Raw genomic sequence first — 19,482 nt, 5'->3', positions numbered from 1 at the left:
TACCTAACCCACGAGGCCTGTGGGTACAGAGTCCTCGGCTATTCAGAGGCTGGAGAGCATGCATGGCTCAGTGGCTGGGAGGAAAATGGCAAGGCTGGCAGGAACGGCTCAGTGGCTGGGAGGAAAATGGCAGGGCTGGAAGCCCCTTCTGTAGCCATGAAAATAGTGAAAGGCAGATTGGAGATGACAGGTGGCCATCAAGAGGCTCAAGGATTTGGCCGTAGCCCGAGTCCTTAAAGCGCTCCAGTGCTGAACCTGCCTTATCTCCGAAGAGACAGGTGCCATTGAAGGGCATGTCCATAGGGGAAGCTTGAACATCCCCCAAAAACCCAGACGTCCTCAACCAGACGTGAAGCTTGAGGGCCAACGTTGATGAAACTGCTCTGCCCAGTGAGTCGGTCATGTCGAGTCCACACCGTATTGTGAACTTTGCTGCATCTCTCCCTTTGGTAAAAGCCTGAGAGAGTATGCCTGGTTTCCTCAGGGGCAAGTGGCAGCACTTGTGCAACTGTGTCCCACAGAGTTTGGGTGTAATAGCCCAAAAAGCATGCAGTGTTTACAGACCGCTATGTAAGGCTTGCAGAAGAAAGCAACTTCTTCCCCGAAGAGCCCAGGCATTTGGATTCATAATTTTGGGGAGGGAGTTAGGAGGGGTGGTGGTAGAGAATGCACTTTGGGATGTTGAGGCCTGGACCACCAAGCTCTCCGGGGTAGGGTGTTGGGTGAGGAAGGTTGATTTTCCTGGGTAGGGGCGGTGGCAGAGGGCGATCGCCCCATATTCACAGGAGCCCCTATGTTAGTTTTGGACCAAGTCCCCAAAAAGATGTCAGTAAGGGTGTCATTGAATGGGAGTAGGGGGCCTAATGAAGAAACTCCTGGTTGCAACACATCTGTCAAGATATTAGTCTTAACTGCACCAAGGGTAACTGAAGGTCAAGGACCTCAGCCGCTGTCTGCACCCATCAGGAGGAAATCCTAAAAAATTCTCGACAAAATGTTGAAAAAGACAGTCACAAAATGACTGAGAGGCAGCTCTTATCCAGATCAGCGCTGGATGGTGTGCAAAGTAATGAACTAACGCCAGCGCGCCTGGGCGGTGTCTATATAGATACTACACTGTCATTGCGGCATGGATGATGCCGATGACGCACGCAGAGTTAATCGATGCCACCTGGCGGAGTGCAAGGGTACTACTGCTCACAAAAATCTTCCGGATCCAGAATGACGCCTGGAAAATTGAAAGGTAAGGAATCTACAGCTAGAAGACTCTATCAGATACAACTGTTAATGCGAACAAAGAGGAAGCACTGTAAAATAAGGATATGAATGTGGGTGTTGTGTGCTATCTTTGTGAAAAGGCAAATCACTATATATTTAGTCCTTCCAGGAGCACCGAGGCTAAAACACTGAAAAAAAGGTTTACTAGAGTCAGCTCAAAAGGAGCATATGATCCGAACACTTTCTTTGTGGACTGCTCAGACACACACCACAATGCCCCGCACTGCCTGGTCCTCTGCATCTAATCAACTTGCATAAGATGCTAGCTCTGATTTGCAGCCTCGGTTGCACAATTGGATAATGCACCTGCCTGAGCAGGAGTTTAGCTGCACCCTGATGTGGGAAGAAAATAACCTACTGCAGAACACTGCCCACTACTTAGGTACAATTCAAGGTACAATAAAAAGTGGTGGTAAAGTAAAACAAACATTCTATATAGTAAAGAATTCTTAACATCATCTCAATTGTATTGAAAAATATAAATATATGTTTGTCTTTGACTGGGTGCTTGTGTTGCTGTTTGCCTGCAGCACTAGTTGTCTTACCAGGTAGTAAACAAATGTTCACTTACCTCGTCCTACTTAAAAAGGGTGCTTTATGCAAACCAGTTTTCTGGTGCATCATTTTTTAATCCATCTTTGTGATTAATTTTCACTTTTGAATCTCTTCTGTCTGCCGCCTGTCACACATCGGTTTCCGAGCCTGTAATAGCGAAGCACCATTTATTGGCGCCATCTCCATCTGAAGAGGAGGCTTTTTTAGCCCTTCACTTTCAAGAAAGGGTGAAATCTTCATTGACAGTGTTCGTAGATCTAGGGTTTAAAAAGAGAAAACACAGCAGATTCCCCTTAGACTTTTATTTTTTCAAACAAATTCAAGCAGTTATACATGCCACAGTCTGTTAAAATGCAGACACCATAAATGGATCTGAAGAAAGCAGATCCTGAAGCAAAGCTCCGGTTTCCTGAGAAACCTGTTTTGAGCTATTACAAAATGGTTTTGGATGAACCAAAATAATTTCGATAACAACCAATCAGGGCAGGATACTATTAGCCATTTTACGAAGCCTGTTGTTATGAGGCAAAGCCAGCATAGCTTAAACGTCCATTGGTTGTCCAGCACAATCTCAACGGAGGCAAAGGGCATGTACCCCAAACGGAAGTCCTATGTAGCGTATTCTCCTGTCATCCCAGAACAGTCAAATAAGACTAGGCACAAGGGCAACCAAAAGAACTTAATTAGTGGAGACTATGTCCGTTTTACAGCCAGCCTGTACTAATACAACAACATGTAGATATTACAGGACTCCGGCCACTAGACCATTGGCTATTTAAACTGATGTTTCTGATCAACAACTGGAGGCAAGTCCATTTCTTTCAATAAACATGGCCCTGTTATGCAATATGACAGAAAGTCACATGGGCTGCCTTGCATGCCTTTTTAAAGATTATGCCCTGCAAGAGAGAACAGCAGAAGCTGAACTTCTTCAAATAGTCTAGAAAAAACATACTGGTCTGACTCCTGGCTCGGCCTATTCTATCGCCGTCTTCTTAGAGTCCTCTGTTCAGAAAGCCCCTTACCAGAGTTGGCCTAACCTATAAGTAATGTTAAACCACCTATCTGTCGTAATTCTGGTGTTTTTGCCTTTTAAGTAACGCCCCGTCCCCCATTACCATCTATTTTCACTGACTCGACTATCACTATGTGGTTGACCTCGGAGAAATGCCTGAATTTAAAAATTGGAGGTAGAGCACATGTGTTATAAGAGATGTACAAAAAGCTCAAAGAAAGACGCTATATGGGTTTTTGTTTCATGTTTGTTTTCTTTTTCGGTCTGACATTAGCCAGGTATTTGATTTTACTATTTATTTTATATACAATATACTTATAAGCACGTTCAGCCAGCCCTCTTTCTCCGTTGGCTTGTTACTGTGTCATTCACCTTTTGTTCCACCCACTACACTAAAGGACATGGTGCAGTGGGTCAGCTCACTTCAGCCACCGGCAAACTTCACTGTGAGAGACGACATTCTACCCTTTCACAAAATCACCTCCATAGTAGCTCAGTGTTTCAATTAACATACTGTGAGGGGTGCCGTTTAATGCTAATATAATAATACTAACGTGTTTCAATGTCACATTCTGGTACAGCAGTGTCTGGGAGTCTTTTAGATAAAACTGAGGGAATGGCTTCTGAACAGCCTCCCATGGAAAGCAAACACAGTTGTAACGACCTGTCCATCCTCTCAGGTTATGTCTACATTGGTACCAAGTAATGTGTAAAGAAACCACAGTGGTTCTGCCTCTTGAGAAAAGGCCTTAAAGAAGGACTGGTTCTTCCAGGCACTGGGCTCTGATAACATTGAGCAAACATGCATAAGCCAAAGCAGTGTGAAGGTCTTTATTGCTTATCTTTGAACACTCAAGTCAGTCGTGCTGAATGTAATATCGCACTGGCAGCAAAGTCAGCCATTTACACTAATCTGTTATTAGGGAATAAGACAGCTGTGACGAGGGGCACATCATTTAAGATCATAGCAGCTAAAATCCCTCGCCACTTTTCTGAACAATTATTTTTCCTAGGATTCCTGATTCGCCCACATGAGTTGGAATGGCACCTAGGCTTTTCTTTTGTGGTTATTGGAAGGACGCGAGGCACGACTATGAAGCCGACGTGAGCTTTTCAAAGCAAAATATGGCGCGAGGAAGCAGCTGGCACAGCTCTCCTTCCCCAAGGTACCCTGATGCTAATCCGGTTAGGGCCACAAATGAAATGAGCTCTGCGATTCCAGCCTAATGACCAATGTAACTACATCTTTATGATCCAATCTGCGGACAGTTTAGGATAACTAGCTGATAGTGCTTGGGCTTGGTGGTGGGTAGTGTGCTGGGCGGCTACAAGAACCATGACTGCAGCGTGAGCAGAAAGACACTTACACAGAATTGAGCTCAGAACCATTCAACTGAGGTAAAGGCCAAGATTACTTTGGCCATCAGCAGCACTGCCCTTTTACTGAAAAGGTGGCCTCTAGGCAACTCAAATGTGTTTCCAACTTGATATAACAGCAACGATTCATAACTAGACTTTTATAATGGTACATCGTGAGGAAATTAGCACAATATATGCTCGGCCTCGATGGCCCAGCCGAGAGCAACAAAGGCTGCTGCAAAATCTTGTGAAGTGTCCTCAGGAGAAAATTATTTCTACTGTTGCTTGCTTTATTTCCCCAAAAAGAGTTCTGTTTGTGGTCCAGCTCCTTTGGCACTAGCATTACCCGGCCTTGAACGCCTGTTTATGACCACGGTACCAACAGTAGAACGATCTCATCTCAGTCCGCCTCCTCAGGAAACCTCAAGAAGCTGAACGCTTTCAATAAAGGGCATCATGGCTGGGGTACCCCTTCAGAAGAATATAGACCTATCCGGGACCTCAAGAAGATGAACACTTATCTTCAAAGCAGACCCTTCAAGATGGTATTTTCTTGCCTGTTAGATGCATATTTACACATTTCTATTCACAAACATTTTCAAAGAGGGGGGAGGTATTTTCAATTTAAAGTTTTACCATTTTTTCTGTCTTTAGCCTCCAGGGTTCTTACAAATGCCTTACTTAGCCCTTCTGGTTGGAATCTTGCATCATCAGTGTATTAACATATTCCCTTACCTTGATGATCTTCCATTTAGTGGATTTTCTTTTACAAAAGCCCAGCTAGATGTACTGACTTTAGGAAGTATTCTCCAGGATCATGGACTCCTTTTAATTTCGAGAAAGCCAATCTTTTGTTGTCCCAAACATTGCAGTACATAGTGGCGATTTTTGAGACAGAAGAGGCCTGGGTGTTTCTTCAAAACCCAAGTGTAGGAAGCTGGCCCTTTATGTGAATACCGTTTAAAGGGCCCAGGGCTGCTTAGTGCCTCCCACTGATTATGTAGCAGCTAACGTCCCCCTCTAACGATATTCAGTTATTGCTCCCACTGACGTAGGAGGTATAACAGCTGCGTTGTCCCCCCCATTCCTTTTGCCTTGCCTTACTTTCTTCCCTTTCCTCCTCTTCTCTCTTCCTCTCCTCTTTCTTCCATTGTTTGCATCATGATGTTCAAGTGATGCTGTTCTGTCGGCACAGCGCACAGTGGCGACTTCGTCGCCTTATCCTTGATGCACAGTTATGATTGCTAGTATGGTTCCAGCTGGGCCTTGTTATCTTATGGTGAATATAGCTGTGGTCGTTGGCCACAGGGCTATTCTCTGTTTGGTTCTGTTACTACTAAATGCAAAAATAAATACATTAAAAAAAAAGGCCCAGGGGTTCCACAGTGAGTGGACAGGGCTTGCTATACAACTCCAAAGTACTCTATTTAGGGGTAGTGTGGTCGAACAGCCTTAGGTTTAACAGAGGAGAGCAAAACATCTACAAATACACACAATAGTCAATACATGAGACATACGACTTAAAAAGGAGATCCACACCAATATATAGAAATAGCAAGTATCTTTATATATGTTTAAGCATCAGCAAAAAATTGTGCAGGCAAGTATGTTTTTAAAAAGAGATTCTTTTCACTTTAAAAAGTGGACATTGCAATTTCTGAGTTCTGCAATGTTATCCTAAGGGAGAAAAAACAAGTTCTGCACACAGGTAGAGTACAGCGACTTACATTACCAATCTCCAGGAATTATGGTGAGAAGTGGGCAAGGTCCAAGGCAGCACAGTAGTACACCCTCAGTAGAGATCGGTGACTGCGAACAGAGGCTGCAGGCTCTGGCCAGAAGGCCAGTCAGGCTGCTCCAACAGCAGGGCTCAGGCTTCATGATGCTCGGGCACCTTTCGCCTCTCCTCCACAGCTCAGGGAGATGGGTGCAGAGATATCCTTAGATGTTGGGTTTTCTTTACCGGAGAGGTCGCAGTGGAGGGGGGCTGTGTGCAGAGGCTGCAGGCGTTATCGGGGAGTCCAGAAAGGGATCCAAACAGGGTAAACTCGGACCCTGGAGGGCTGGGGATCCTTGTTGGCACTGGTGGAACACTTTAAATCAGGTCGGAGACGCCAGGTAAACTGTAAACTTTGCACTTGTATAGCACACTACTCACCTGTTAGGGTCTCAAGGCGCTGTACTCATACCGCTATGGAACCCCTCCTGGCTTTTTCCCTGGGAGGTGCCCACTCCTGGGCACCCCCAGGGTGAAGCCAGGCATCCAAGCGCTGTTGGGGCCGTTGTGGAGATTAAGCAAGCTATTGCCCAGAGTTGCAGAGTGGGACCCATTAATTAGATTAGGCACGAGGCGAGAATTATCTGGTCCAAGGGAATTGAGCCCAAGACCTGCCGAAGCGGGACTTGAACCCTGGTCTTGAACCAGATCTCTGCTTCAGGGTCTGCCACTCTAACCATTGTGCCACACTTCTCCACTGGTGCAGTGGTGACTTCAGATGTTGGGTTTTGGTGGCTCCAGAGGCTTCAGACTCCCTTCTTTTGGAGTTTGCTGAAGAACAGATCCGCTGTTCCTGGGATGTCTTGAGTCTTTATTGAAGGCAGGCAGTCCTTCTGGGTTTCTGGAGTCACAGCAGTAGGGCGAGTCGACCTTGGTGCAGATTTCAACAAGGGATGCAGACAGGTCGGCAGGGTTAGTACCAGGTCAGCTGCTTTTTTTCCTCCTCTTCTGCTGTAGTGGCTCTTCAGTGTCCTTGATCTTCTGAGGTTATCGGGATGTACCTCTCTGGTGCCAGGGCTTCCCTTCAACACTGAATGGCATTAGGGGTGTGTAGGGTAGTATCCAAAGGGCTACTGACCCTTGGGGTCACTACAGCCCTTATATGACCACTTTCTGTGGGAAGTGGGGATAACCCTGTCCCGGAATTCCTAAGTAAGCCATCACAAAAATGGCAACCTCCGAAATTTCATGTCCACCTCGCAGTAGCCGACCTTAGGGGTGGTACTAGGCTGGAGGTGGCACGCCTACCTGAATAGTTAAGTTTCCTGCCTGTCCAGGTGTCAAGTGGGCTCTGGATGGGGGAGGCTTCCCCTCCTGTGAGGAGAGCCAGATTCGCATTTCAAAGGCAGCAGCCCTTTGAGGCTTGCCGCCTCAGGAAGGCTAATCAGAAGGTCATCCTGTGGGAGTGGGGGGTTACACCATCTTTCAAGACAGGCTTTCGGTCTGCACCTACTGAGAGCAGAATGCTCTCACCCTAGGGGGCCAGAATCATGTCTCAGGTGGCAGGCTGGAAGAAACCAGTCAGCAAGAACACCAGAGGCTGGTAAGGTTTCAGGGGGAACCCCTAAGGTGCCCTCTGGATGCATTTATTGGTAAATCCAACACTGGCATCAATGTGGACTCACCAACATGAGATGTCTGAAACCAAACATCCCTATCTTCATTGAAGCCCTTGTATTGACCTTTGCCCAGCACATGCATTTTACATAGGCTTCCCTGGCCAATTACTATGTCTGAAAATTGACAAAGACGTAGCAGGAGCATATCTGCTCTTGCAGATAAGTCCACACATGTAATATATTGCACCCTGCCTTAGGGCTGTCAAACCTGCTGTAGGGGTGACTTACATATAGTGCATTCAGTGTTAGGGGACAAGGCACACACGCTGTGTGCCATGTTGTGTTTTCACTTTTGTCCACGCCAAGACACACAGCCTGCCATGGCAGTCTATCATGTGCTTGGTGAGGTGGCACAATTCGTGCTGCAGCCCTTAGGGACCCTCTTTAGCACCTCAGCCCCTAGGTACCAGGGGTATCATTTACTAGGGACTTACAGAGGGTGCTAAAGGTTTTGCCAATTGTACAGTTCTGGGGGAAAGAACACTGGCACTGGGGACCTGGTTGGCAGGGACCCAGTATACGTCAGTCAAAGTTGCCTCAAATACCAGGCACAGAGTGTGGGAGGGGGTACTGCAAGAAAAAAAACAGTTTCCTTCACCAAGAAATGTGAAGTTAAGACAACAGCTAAAGAATCACATGTTGAAGAATTTAGTAGCAGCAAATGCATGGGTGTGAGTGCATGGTAGATGGCTTTATGTCTATCCATCATTCTACTGTTAAGTCTTCACTTGTATCCACTGACCCAAAATCTATTAAAGCATTGGAAACATTGGTCTCAAAACTAGAACACCACCACTCCAGTAACTCAATCGATAAGATAAGATCTGAATTGGTGGTTTATTCCAACCATTTGGTCAAAGGTGTTTCATTAATTGTGCCAAATCTAATGATCATTACAACACATGCCAGTCTCCAGGGCTGGGGGCTGTAATGGGGAATTCTTCCGTCCAGGTTCTCTGGTCACAAATGGAAGTTCAGAGGATCTTGATTTGGAAGGAACTGTCAGCCATTTTCAATTCCCTCCAGGCTTTCCCTCCATTTATCTAGAACCAAGCAGTGAAAGTAAGAACTGACAAGTAGTAACCAAAGCTTATATGAATAATCAAGAGTTTAGGCTATTGCTCTTCTGACAAACGATGGGGATCTGAGTGGAGTGCAATTACCTTTCTCTAAGAGCTAATCATCTTTTGGGGGGAGCAATTGAGCAGGATATTTCCATCTTTAGCATCAATGGGTATCATCCCTGTGATATTCCATCAGATAATCCAGAGTTTTACTCTTTTACAGGTAGATGTTTTTGCAACAGAGCAGAATGTATTACTTCCCACACTCTGCTCTTTGGTTCTATCACGGAGTGCCTGGGCTTATAATGTTCTTACAATTACCTGGCTGAAAGCTCCGATTTATTCTTTCCCCCAAATCTCCTTACTCTTGGGAGTGCTGAGGAAAATTATGTAGGGGAAGGTTCAGGTTCTACTGGTCCCCGTTTGCTGTTCTCAAAGACTCTGGTGTCTGTAAATTCTCAGGGTAGCAGTTAAAGAACCTTGGATTCTGCCGACCAATCCATCTTCCTCTCAAGCAAGGGGTTGGAAGTTGAAAAGAGGCGATTCATTGATCTACGCTGTTTAGAGGAGGTAGCCTGCTTAATACAAGTCTAGGAGACCTTGCAATCTAAATACTTGGTACTTATTCATCATTAAATCATGCAGCACAGCACAGCAAGTCGCCTTGCTGTGTTGTGTGATAGAGAAAGGGCAGGAATGCACCGTACTTACAATGTACTTACACTGCACGATGCACTCTTGGATTTTCCCAGCGCTTGCGCACAATGTTTTGCCTAGTGTCAATGTAAGCACCCTTGCACCATGGTACAACGGTGCCTGCATTGTAAAGATGATTGTTTTTGTGCAGGAAGGATCACCTTCCTGCACAAAAACAATCCTGAGAGGCATTTTTCTCTTTTTATGTGTGCCCCAGAATGAGGTACACATAGAAAGAGGAAGTGACGAGGCGAAATAAGAATATTTCTCCTTTTTACGCGTCACCTTGGGAGGCGTAGGTTTTTGACATGTTCCCAGGTTTACCAGTAATGGTAAATGTGGGAACGTGCCAATATCCATGGGTGGATGCATGGGAACACCCACACTCCACTCATAGCACGTCTTCCGAGGGCAGAGTAACACAACACAGCGATTTGCTCTGCATGGCGTTACTCTAGATTTAGCAAGCCAGGCAAGGCCATGCAAGGTGGCATTGCCTGGCTTGATAATTTTAACTTAAGAGTTGCATCGTTCTTGCACAACGCTGCATAATATGCATATATTTAATAAGCCCCTTATTGTAGAAATTGGAAGAAATTTGATCTTTGGTGTGGTGTAAAGTGGTTAAGTGCATCATTCTACCCTCTGAGTTAATCTTAGACTTTCTTAGGGATGTTTTTTTAACTATGTTTTGATAATTCCACTTTACATTGTCATTGGGTTCAGAAAGCCTTCTTTCTTTTCAAGACATTTCTAATGTGGTCTCCTGTGCTTCCTCAAATGCTTTTATTTCTTATAACAGATTTTAGTTGAAAGGTTTAAATCTAGTGCATTTGGTGTAAGGGTCCTTTCTGCAGTTTTAGATTAAATTACAAAAATTATAAATAAAACATATGGTGTAGCATAATTTGTGTAGAGTATTTTTATTACGCGGAATTCACCATATAAAGGGACGGTAGCTTGGGTACATCCTAATTAGTAAACAATGGGAAGAGGCAGACAGATGAGGAGGTAATCTTATTTACTGTTAATCTTGATAACTCTGAGTTGTAGTCATTCTTGTCACAATCCTACGTGGACTACCTCCTTCCATGGTTCTTTATACAGTTTATAACTGCTTGCTTTTGTGTAGCAGGATTTGGAAGAGGTTGAGTCCCTCATTTATATCAATGTATTGGGACAGTGAGTTCCTGGGAGTCAGACTAACCCAGGATTATTTTTTTCCCCCCAAGAAGTAAGAATGATTAACGCCTGAATCAGGAGCCTTATTAGGACGGACTGTGACGAGAAAGACTAAGACTCGGAGTAATGAAGATTACCATTAAATAATCTGAGGAACTAGAGCTGTGGCATGCTCTGACTGGCTATAAGTTACCAAGAACCTGATATTCCGTTGTTTTTCTTATTTTATCCGTAAACTCAACAATACGACTCTCTCATGCCTTGCTGTGTTTCCCGATACATTCAATAAAATAATTATTTGGGGGTGCTCAGTCAGTCTATTCTTGAATTTTATTTAAACTCCATATTGGTTATTTAATGTAGAAAATGTAACCTAAAACAGAGCAATGGAGTTACTGAAGCCCACATTAAGGAAGGGAAACACCATACCACTTAGTGATTAGTAATATTAGGAAACTTCACCTATGAGCACGACCCAATGCACAGTGAGTAACTGATATAAGGACAAAAGCAGAGTTGTCTAAACTCATATGAGGTGTTAACTACTTGGGCATTATGCACTCAACAAATGTGTTTTGTGATTTTGAAAGAATAAAATATTAGGGTCTCCTTGATAAAAAAAAGTCCCATATTTAGTTGTCAACAATAAGTAAGAGACAGATTATTTAACAAATTAAGTAACAACTTTGTTGTAGTTAAACAGCAGGTTCTTCATACACAAGTCTGGAGCCATTCAGGTAGGAGGTAAGGGGCAGACGTATGAAGGTTCGCATTTGCAATTACCAAATAGCGATTTTTACAGAATCGCTAAAGGGGATTTGCAAAATGCGATGTAACAAGACCAACGCAGAATTTTTAGCGATTCCTTAAAATTCACAATCGCAAATACCAAGTACCAAATAGCAATTTGGTAAAATAGCAAAACGGTATTTGGAAATCGCAAATTGGGATTCCTGGTTCAGGGCAGCTTGATAACATCACAACCAGGAAGTGAGTCAGTGCATGCTGTTTCCAGAAGCCTGAGCCACAGGAACAGGCAGAGAGGCTCAGCACAGCACCAGGAAGGCACTCAGGAGAGTCAGCCATGACCAGAAACCACAATGGCCACTGATGGGAATGGGAAGGACAACGGAAAGAGAAAACTGAAATTCAGTGAGAAGGAATTGGAGGTGCTCACAGAAGAGGTGGTCAAGAACCATGACCAGTTATTTGGCAAACACTCACTACAAGTCCCAGAAAGTGAGAAGAGGAAAATGTGGACTGACATCCAGACCAAAATATGCACAGTGGGTGCTACGCAGCATTCCATCGAGGAGATACGCAAGCGCTGGTACGACTTGCGATCGTGTGCCAAAGAGAGGGTAGCAAGCAGGCTAAAGGAGGCAAGGAGCACTGGAGGAGGACCATCCACGGAGAAACCATTCACCCCCAATGGAAGACATGGTGGAGTCAACACTGCTACCTGAAGCAGTTAGTGGTGTCACTGACACTGACACCTCAGGCATACCCGGCACCAGCAAAGGTAAGGGCAGTAATGATTTGAATCACCATTTGTGTATGTACAAATGCCCCTTAGAAAAATGCAATGGCACTATGCACAGTGATAAGTAGTACATGCCACATATTCCATTCAACACAACAATGCCTTATGGGAGTGGTAGTCCATACCCCAAAAGCGCATCTATTATTTAAACAGCAATATAGTGTAAAACCAAACAGAGAAATAACACAACAAACAATTAGAGACACTATGCCAGGGGAAATGTTTATCATGAAAGTAACTGTAAGATTATAAATGCAAGGTGAACATCATGAATGACATGATGGGCATTGTTGTTGCAGATGTTCCGGGCTCCAACGCAGCAGACAGTGGAAAAGGGAATGACGAAAGTCAGCCATAGTCAGATTCAACCACCAGTGAGTCCATCGTACAAGCACCAACTAGATGCAGGGCAAGAGTGCTACCCCTAACTGAGTTTACCCTGGACTCCGATGAATTGCAGGAAGTACTCACACCACCTTCAGAGCTAAGAAGCACCGACAGACAGCAGTCTCCAGAGTCAGTCTACTTCCCTCAGGAGGCGTTGCGAAGAAGGCAGACAGTGCACAGAGGAAGGTGAGAGCCCATCACTGTTCGGTGGCCTTGAGGCATCCATGTTGAAAGTGCAGCGTGTCCAATGTAAACACATGAGATCAATGCACAGGCAGTTGGTCTATCAATCACATAGATGGTGGTGGGAATAGTGAGGAGCTCTCTGGCCTCAGCAGTGTCCCAGCCCCTGTGATGGATCCTAAACGTCACAGTTCCAGGCACAGTACTGTCTCAGAACCCGCAACAACAAGAGGTGCCACTGAGCCCATTGAGCGTTCAAGTGGAGTTTGTGGGCGTAAAAATAATGTGGAGGAGTACAGGGGCCTTGCATATCATGTGATGTCAATAGCGTGACACTGTAATTGGGACCTGATTGTGTATTTTGTATACCTATGTCCTATTCACACATATATTACCTGAAGTCAAGGCATGAATGTGATACCTACAGAAATAAATGAAAGCAGACGTGGTGTTGTCATTACTTACATCAGAAATAATTGTGCGTAATCTCAGCACGTCTTTGCCTGCCCTCTGCTGTACTGGTTCTGTCTGCTGGGTGAAGGGGTGGCAAGGGGTCGTCATCCTCATCGGAGTCTGGCTCTGTGGGCTCCGCTGGTATGCCTCTTGTTGCAATGTTGTGCAGCATTGCACATGTGGCCACGATTTTGCAGGTGGTTTCCGGGCTGTATTGCAGTGCGCCCCCACTCTTCTGCAGGCATCGGAAACGACTCTGCAGCAGGATGAAGGTCCTCTCAATCGCACTACGTGTCCTCCTTTGTGCTGCATTGTATCTCCTTTCGCTTGGCGTGGCAGGGTTGAGATAGGGTGTCAAGATAAAGGACCGCACTGCATATGCACTCTCTCCTAGAATGACAGGAGAGTAAAATGAGTCATTGTTATCTGTGACATCATATAGACGTTATGCAATATTGTTCACAGTTACAGTACCAAGTAGGTATCCTTCGCCAAACTCCCCAGCAAGAAGCCTTGTGTGTATTCCACTGTGTCTGAAGATGTATGAATCATGTGTGCTACCTGTGTTTCCGGCCACAAGATCAGTTATTATGTTGGAGGCACTGCATATGACCTGGATGTTCATAGAATGTGTACTCTTCCTATTCCAATCTACATACTCTATGACAGATGGTGGACAGATTGCTACATGTGTCCCATCAATGCAGCCAATGACATGTGAAAATTGGGCTTCCTGGTAGAAATAAAATTTAGCTTTTTGCAAATCCTGTGGGATGTTGGGGAATTTTATGTGTGGATGGATTTTGGTTAACACTGCATTTAGGAATGCATTAAAGAAGCGTGAAAGTGCACTTTGAGATACACCTCCAGCTGCTGCTATGACCTCTTGATAGATTCCTGAGGCTAAGAGGTGCAGGGAGCATACTACCTGCACATGAGTGGGTATGGCATTGGTTCCGTGTGTGTGTGTGTGTGTGTGTATCGCTGCAGTAGGGGTTGTAAATCAGCTATTAAGTCAAGTATTATGGCAGAGTTGAACCTGTACTTTTCAAAAATCTTCTCCTCTGTCTGTTCAAATAGGGTAATGCGCACTCTAAAAAATGCGCTCCTGTCTCCTCATACTTGCCAGGATCCTGATCCTCCTTGCCATGACACAGAGTGCAGCAATTGTTGAAAAGAGCTGATGCATTCTGGGCCTCTTTATATAGGTTGCACCTGTTTACCACCTAATTTCAATTTGTGGTATATTGCACACGCAAAAAACAATTTTGCGACTAATCACAATTTGCGAATGCTTGATACACTGAATTGCGATTCGGTATTTGCAAATCAAATCTAGTCGCAATTTTAAGGAATCACTATTTTAGCGATTCCTTAATATTGCACCAAGAATGCCTTTCATACATAGTGAAAGGGGATTTCGCGTTCGCAAACGGTGGAATTTACCAATTTACCAAAATCCTGTGATACATCTGGCCCTAAGTTCTTTATTCCATATTAGGCCCTTGGTTACAGCAACAACTGGGAGGTCCTTTTAGTGCTCCATTCTCCCTCAAACTTTCCCTGTCACTGTCCGCTCTCTTTCTTTCACTCTCAGCATTCTGGACATCAGCTCAGACTTATAGGTAATGGGAACACCCATGATAGTGCACACTTCCTTTTATTACTAACAGCAAAACAACAAACAGCCATTCCCCCTCATTATTTCCTGCAATCATTCACAATTGATCAATCTTCAACATGTCTAGCTTACACATTCTCCAACAACCCGTTAAGTGCTCCAATTCCCATGCAGACACACAAAGACAAGAAACAGCAGTCACAGAAACTCTGCAAAGGGTTAAGAGCAGAGCTTAATTTGTGCTTGTTGTTTCCGGTGCTGAGCACCGGCACTTATTTGTAAGGGCCGGGGCTTATTCAATGCCTCAAGCATTTGCTGCGAGCAAAAGACACATATGGGAAAGATGGAAGAAGGAAAAACTGAAAAGCCTCATAAAGGGAGAAAGTAGAAAGTTGCAGGATGAGCTGAAGGGGCAGGGGTGGCCGTAAATGGATTGAAGATGGCCGAGATTGCTTCAGGATTACGCTGCCTTTGTATTCCGTGCTGGCAGATTTAATTACAGCAGCCGCGTGTTTAAGAGAAGGGCTTTGAGCACCGGCAACTCTTTATTTACAAATAAAGCACTGGTTAAGACATAAAGCTTCCCTCTCCTCAGGTCAAACAAAGTTTCGTTAAATCACTCCATACAGGATACTACATACTTTGCTTACTTTTTCAAATAACAGTGTACAGAACAAAACCAATGCAAAGATCGAAGAATGTTTCCTCCTTAAAGAAAGAGCCAAATTTTGAAATTGTGACCATGGTAGTTCTTATATTGATACAAAAACTGTTCAGCCTGAATCCTGTCTGTGTACCTTATTTTTCTATGTCGACAAATATTAATACTTCGAAACGTGGTTATTCAGGAAAAAAGCAGGACATATGCTGAAACATAATGCAAATGATAGCCATGTTGGTAAAAATGTTAAATTATAGATTGTTAAAACGAGATTCCACGTGCCCTTTGAGAATTTTCACATCCGAACTAGGTGCAAACACTTCCTTTTTGAAGAAAAGCTGTGTCTTTATTATACCCCTGCAGATGAATACGCATCAGTCACTTTGTTCCCACACGGACATCACTTCCTGACAGTTGCTATTTGTTTCTGATAGGAACACAAATTGGCTTCCTTTTCATTTTATCTACCCGTGGGACATACGCTGCGGCTGCTGACTGATAACAGACCTTCTGTGTAATCCACTTCTGTATTTAAGAAACGCTGCTTGCTTCCTACAATACTACTGAGAACGCAACCCCCTTGGCTTCATCGCATTTCATTTACATAAAGTACGACACAGATAACAAGATTATTTTCAAACAGTGCTGGTGTTTTAAAGCCAATTTCTTTTAAAGCGGATCTAAGAGATGACCAGTCAATGATTATTAAAAGAATTAAAATGTCCTTCTTTTGCAAAATATTTCATAATGTTAGAGAGAAAACATATTTTTTTTGTTAGCCTATCTGTTAACTGCTTGAGGAAACAAAGCCGGGCACCAGGAAAACACAAACAAACTTTAAAGATATACCCAGACCTTACTATTCGGGTCTCAATGAAAATGTGTGTCATTATTTTAGAAGATTTCGGTAAACAGTGAGATCGAGGTATACATCCTAAATTACATGTTTCTCACAAATGTGGAGATAACATCATACACATTTTTGTTAGGATTGTTTAATGGCTTCAGTTTAGGTTTTTTATATTACCCAGAAGTATGAACAGGGAACCATTAAAATAAAAGTGTCTATCTGTATGTCCAATATTGCAACGCAGGTGGAGGAGTATAATATGTACTAATGCTTTCACTTTCCTGTATATTACTATTTATTTATGATAGCATCATTCAATCTGTTGTTTAGTTCTTACATGTGTATTTGAATCTAGATTGTGTTGGGTAGCGGTCAGGTTCTAGACGGTTATTGACATTGCCAGCACTCCGGATCTGGTCGGTGGTTGAGGCGGTTGTCGGTCCTTCTCAATAAAGAATTTTCCTGATCTACTGTACATCGGCTCCAGCGTTCCTAATTTGAAGTGCCCACTTTGTGCTCTGTTTGTGTAATACAGGCGCTAAATTTGATGGTACCAGGAGTGCGGTTATTCTGTTCCAGTCTAAACCTGGACCCATCAACAACTATGTATTGTGGCAAGGTTGGAGAGCACGTAGTTCCCACTATGCTCAGTATTGGAACCACCATTGGTGAACTTTGTGGTGAAAGGCGACTTCTATCCAACTTCTTCTACGGTCAGTCACTGGTTACATAGTTATGTGTACCAGTGCAGTGTTCTATCTCCTTGGCCCGATGAAGGAAGACCGTAGCGCCTTTGTTCTCACGATACACCCTGGACGTCGTATCTGTACGCTCCTAGGAGCCGCCATTGGGAACGTAAGATGTCTGTGAATAGCGTCTTTGCTTTCCCTTTGCAGCCTTGATGTTTGATTGGCACATTCTTGAAGGCAGCATTTGTAAATGTGTGTCATCATCGGTTAGCGAATGCAAATTTCAATGCGACCCAGAAACATGAGGAACACGGCTGGCTCACACTAATGCTTATGTGGCCTGCTTAAGTGTTTTTACTCTACCTGATCTCTTGGTAACTATTATTTCTTGAGAATTCAACAGACAGTAGCGTCCTCACATGTAACTTTTACGTTGGCAAGTTTCTTATTTTCTTAGGCAGCAGGGCAGTTTGGCAACAGAGTTTCATTATACCTTGTTTTATTTTTTGTTGTTCTCGGTTCTTGATACCCAAATATTTAACTCTAAAATGACTACGAGTCAAACTGTTGTTCAGCCACCCCTTTTCTTCAGAAAACAGGGAAACCGGAGATAAAATGGTCTGAGTGGTTTCACATTTTTGAGAGCCATCTCACTGCAATTAATGCCAATGGGTATTCGCCTTACAAAAATTGCACTTTTGTTTAATCATTTAGGGAATGCCGGACAATGTGTGTTTGACAATTTGCTGCCTATTCTGGCACCACATGGGGAGAATGTTCCTTGGAATATTTATTTAGAAGGAATAGAGAGAATGAAAAAACAGTAGTAGAATGACTCAAGTGTTTTACTGGAAAGACTTAACTTTGCCATGTGTAAACAATCTGCTGATGAAACAGTAGAATATGTAGCTACTCTATGTGTGTTGGCTGCTAAGTGTAATTTTGGAAACAATGTCAATGCATACCTTCGGGACCAATTTGTATTTTATAGCTTTTCTAAAAAAAAGTGCAAGAACATTTATTGATTTGTCACAATCCCAATTTAGCAGACACTATTGACATTGCTAAAAGTATTGACAGGTCTATTGTTACTTCTAAAGTATTATCAAGTCATGCAGGGCAGCTGACTGTCAGTTGTGTCTTGAAAGAGGATATGTGGCTCCTCTCAGATTCCAGAACTTTCTGTCACCAAAATGTGAGGAAAATGTGTTTTTTTTAGTCAAATTCTGAGGTTTGCAAAGGATTCTGGGTAACAGAACCTGGTCGTAGCCCCACAAGTCACCCCATCTTGGATTCCCCTAGGTCTCTAGTTTTCAAAAATGCACAGGTTTACTAGGTTTCCCTAGGTGCCGGTTGAGCTAGAGGCCAAAATCCACAGGTAGGCACTTTGCAAAAAACACCTCTGTTTTCTTTAAAAAAATGTGATGTGTCCCTCAGTGTCTTTCGCCGGTATGGGTCTTGTGCCATGTTAGAGGCATAAATGTTCAGGGTGGTTAGGGACCACCCCTTTTCACTGTTTGTGCAGCTTAAGCAAGCAACCCTCTTTATCTCTAACTACTTTAGGTGTGGTGGGGCAGAAGCTAGCTTTACGTGGAATTCCCACCCCCAACGTTTTGGTATCCGCGGAGGCCAGGTCGTTTTTCAGGTAACATGGGTGTGACATTCTATGTGTGTCCCCCTTCAGTAAGTGTGTTTCCTGAAATGGGTTGGCGTCGAGATTGTGTCTGAGTATGTATCTCCATACTTGCCTGCATTTGTTGGGAGAATTAAGACCCCTTATATTAAGGGAGATAAGTTTCATGTGTAGGAGTGGCCATGGTTGTTGTTGGGATGTCCATTCGGCACAGAGAGAATGGTACCGTGTTCATGGAGCACAAAAGTGCGGAATCGGCGGTGTGCTCTTCACTCCCAAGCATATCAGCCCTCCTCCAATCCCTAGGAGGCAACATACATTATGCCAAAAAAGCTTGGAGGGAGCCCCCCCACAGAGACCCTAGGTTGATACAACCCCATCTGGGGGAGAAGTTGAGTAGTGATGTATTGTGAGGTTGTGGTGAGTCTAAAGTTTAGGTTCCAAGCGCAACGGGCCCCCACATAGCGAGCACGGCGTCAGGTGCGTTGGAGTTGAGTTATTATCCCCTCTGACCATAATGGCTCTCTCAGCCTCATGGTGAGGCGTATGCCTTCTTAAGAGAGTCAGTGACTGAGGAGGAAGGAGATGATTCCGTGCTCAGAGTTCAGAGGTGCTGAATGATATCCCGGTTGGGGTCTTGAGTAATTTCCTCTGTTTGGGATTTAGAAGGATGGCAAAGCTTCACTGTGGTCCATTATGGCCAAGTCTCCATACAGGTTGAGTGGTCCGATGTAGCAGGACTGTTATCATCTGTATGGTGGTCTAGGCCCAAGAGGCGTTTGGTTTTGTCCAGAGAGCACAAGGACCACCTCTTACTTTCCCACATAAATAATGAGGCGAAGGGGTGGCCCCATTTTATTTAATGTTGAGTTCCTTAAGCCTGTCTGTTGCTATTTTAAAGTCTCATCTTCTGTGCA

At 44.0% G+C, this 19,482-nt stretch overlaps 1 protein-coding gene across 1 annotated transcript in view; it reads right to left on the bottom strand.

Moving 5' to 3' along the window:
• The window catches only part of SCAF8 (SR-related CTD associated factor 8), a 1,507,655-nt gene that overhangs the window by 11,266 nt on the left and 1,476,907 nt on the right, over positions 1-19,482 (bottom strand). Inside the window, exons 24-25 of the transcript XR_011203719.1 lie at positions 13,124-13,501; positions 1,850-2,090 (exon numbers count right to left, since the gene is read on the bottom strand). The gene's annotated coding sequence lies outside the window, so the exon portion shown is untranslated. The remainder of the gene's footprint in view (positions 1-1,849; positions 2,091-13,123; positions 13,502-19,482) is intronic.

The sequence above is a fragment of the Pleurodeles waltl genome, chromosome 5 (genome assembly GCF_031143425.1).
Source record: "Pleurodeles waltl isolate 20211129_DDA chromosome 5, aPleWal1.hap1.20221129, whole genome shotgun sequence".
NCBI classification, from domain to species: domain Eukaryota; kingdom Metazoa; phylum Chordata; class Amphibia; order Caudata; family Salamandridae; genus Pleurodeles; species Pleurodeles waltl.
The sequence above is the reverse complement of the archived record's forward strand: the minus strand, read 5'-3'. Positions and strand labels throughout refer to the sequence as shown.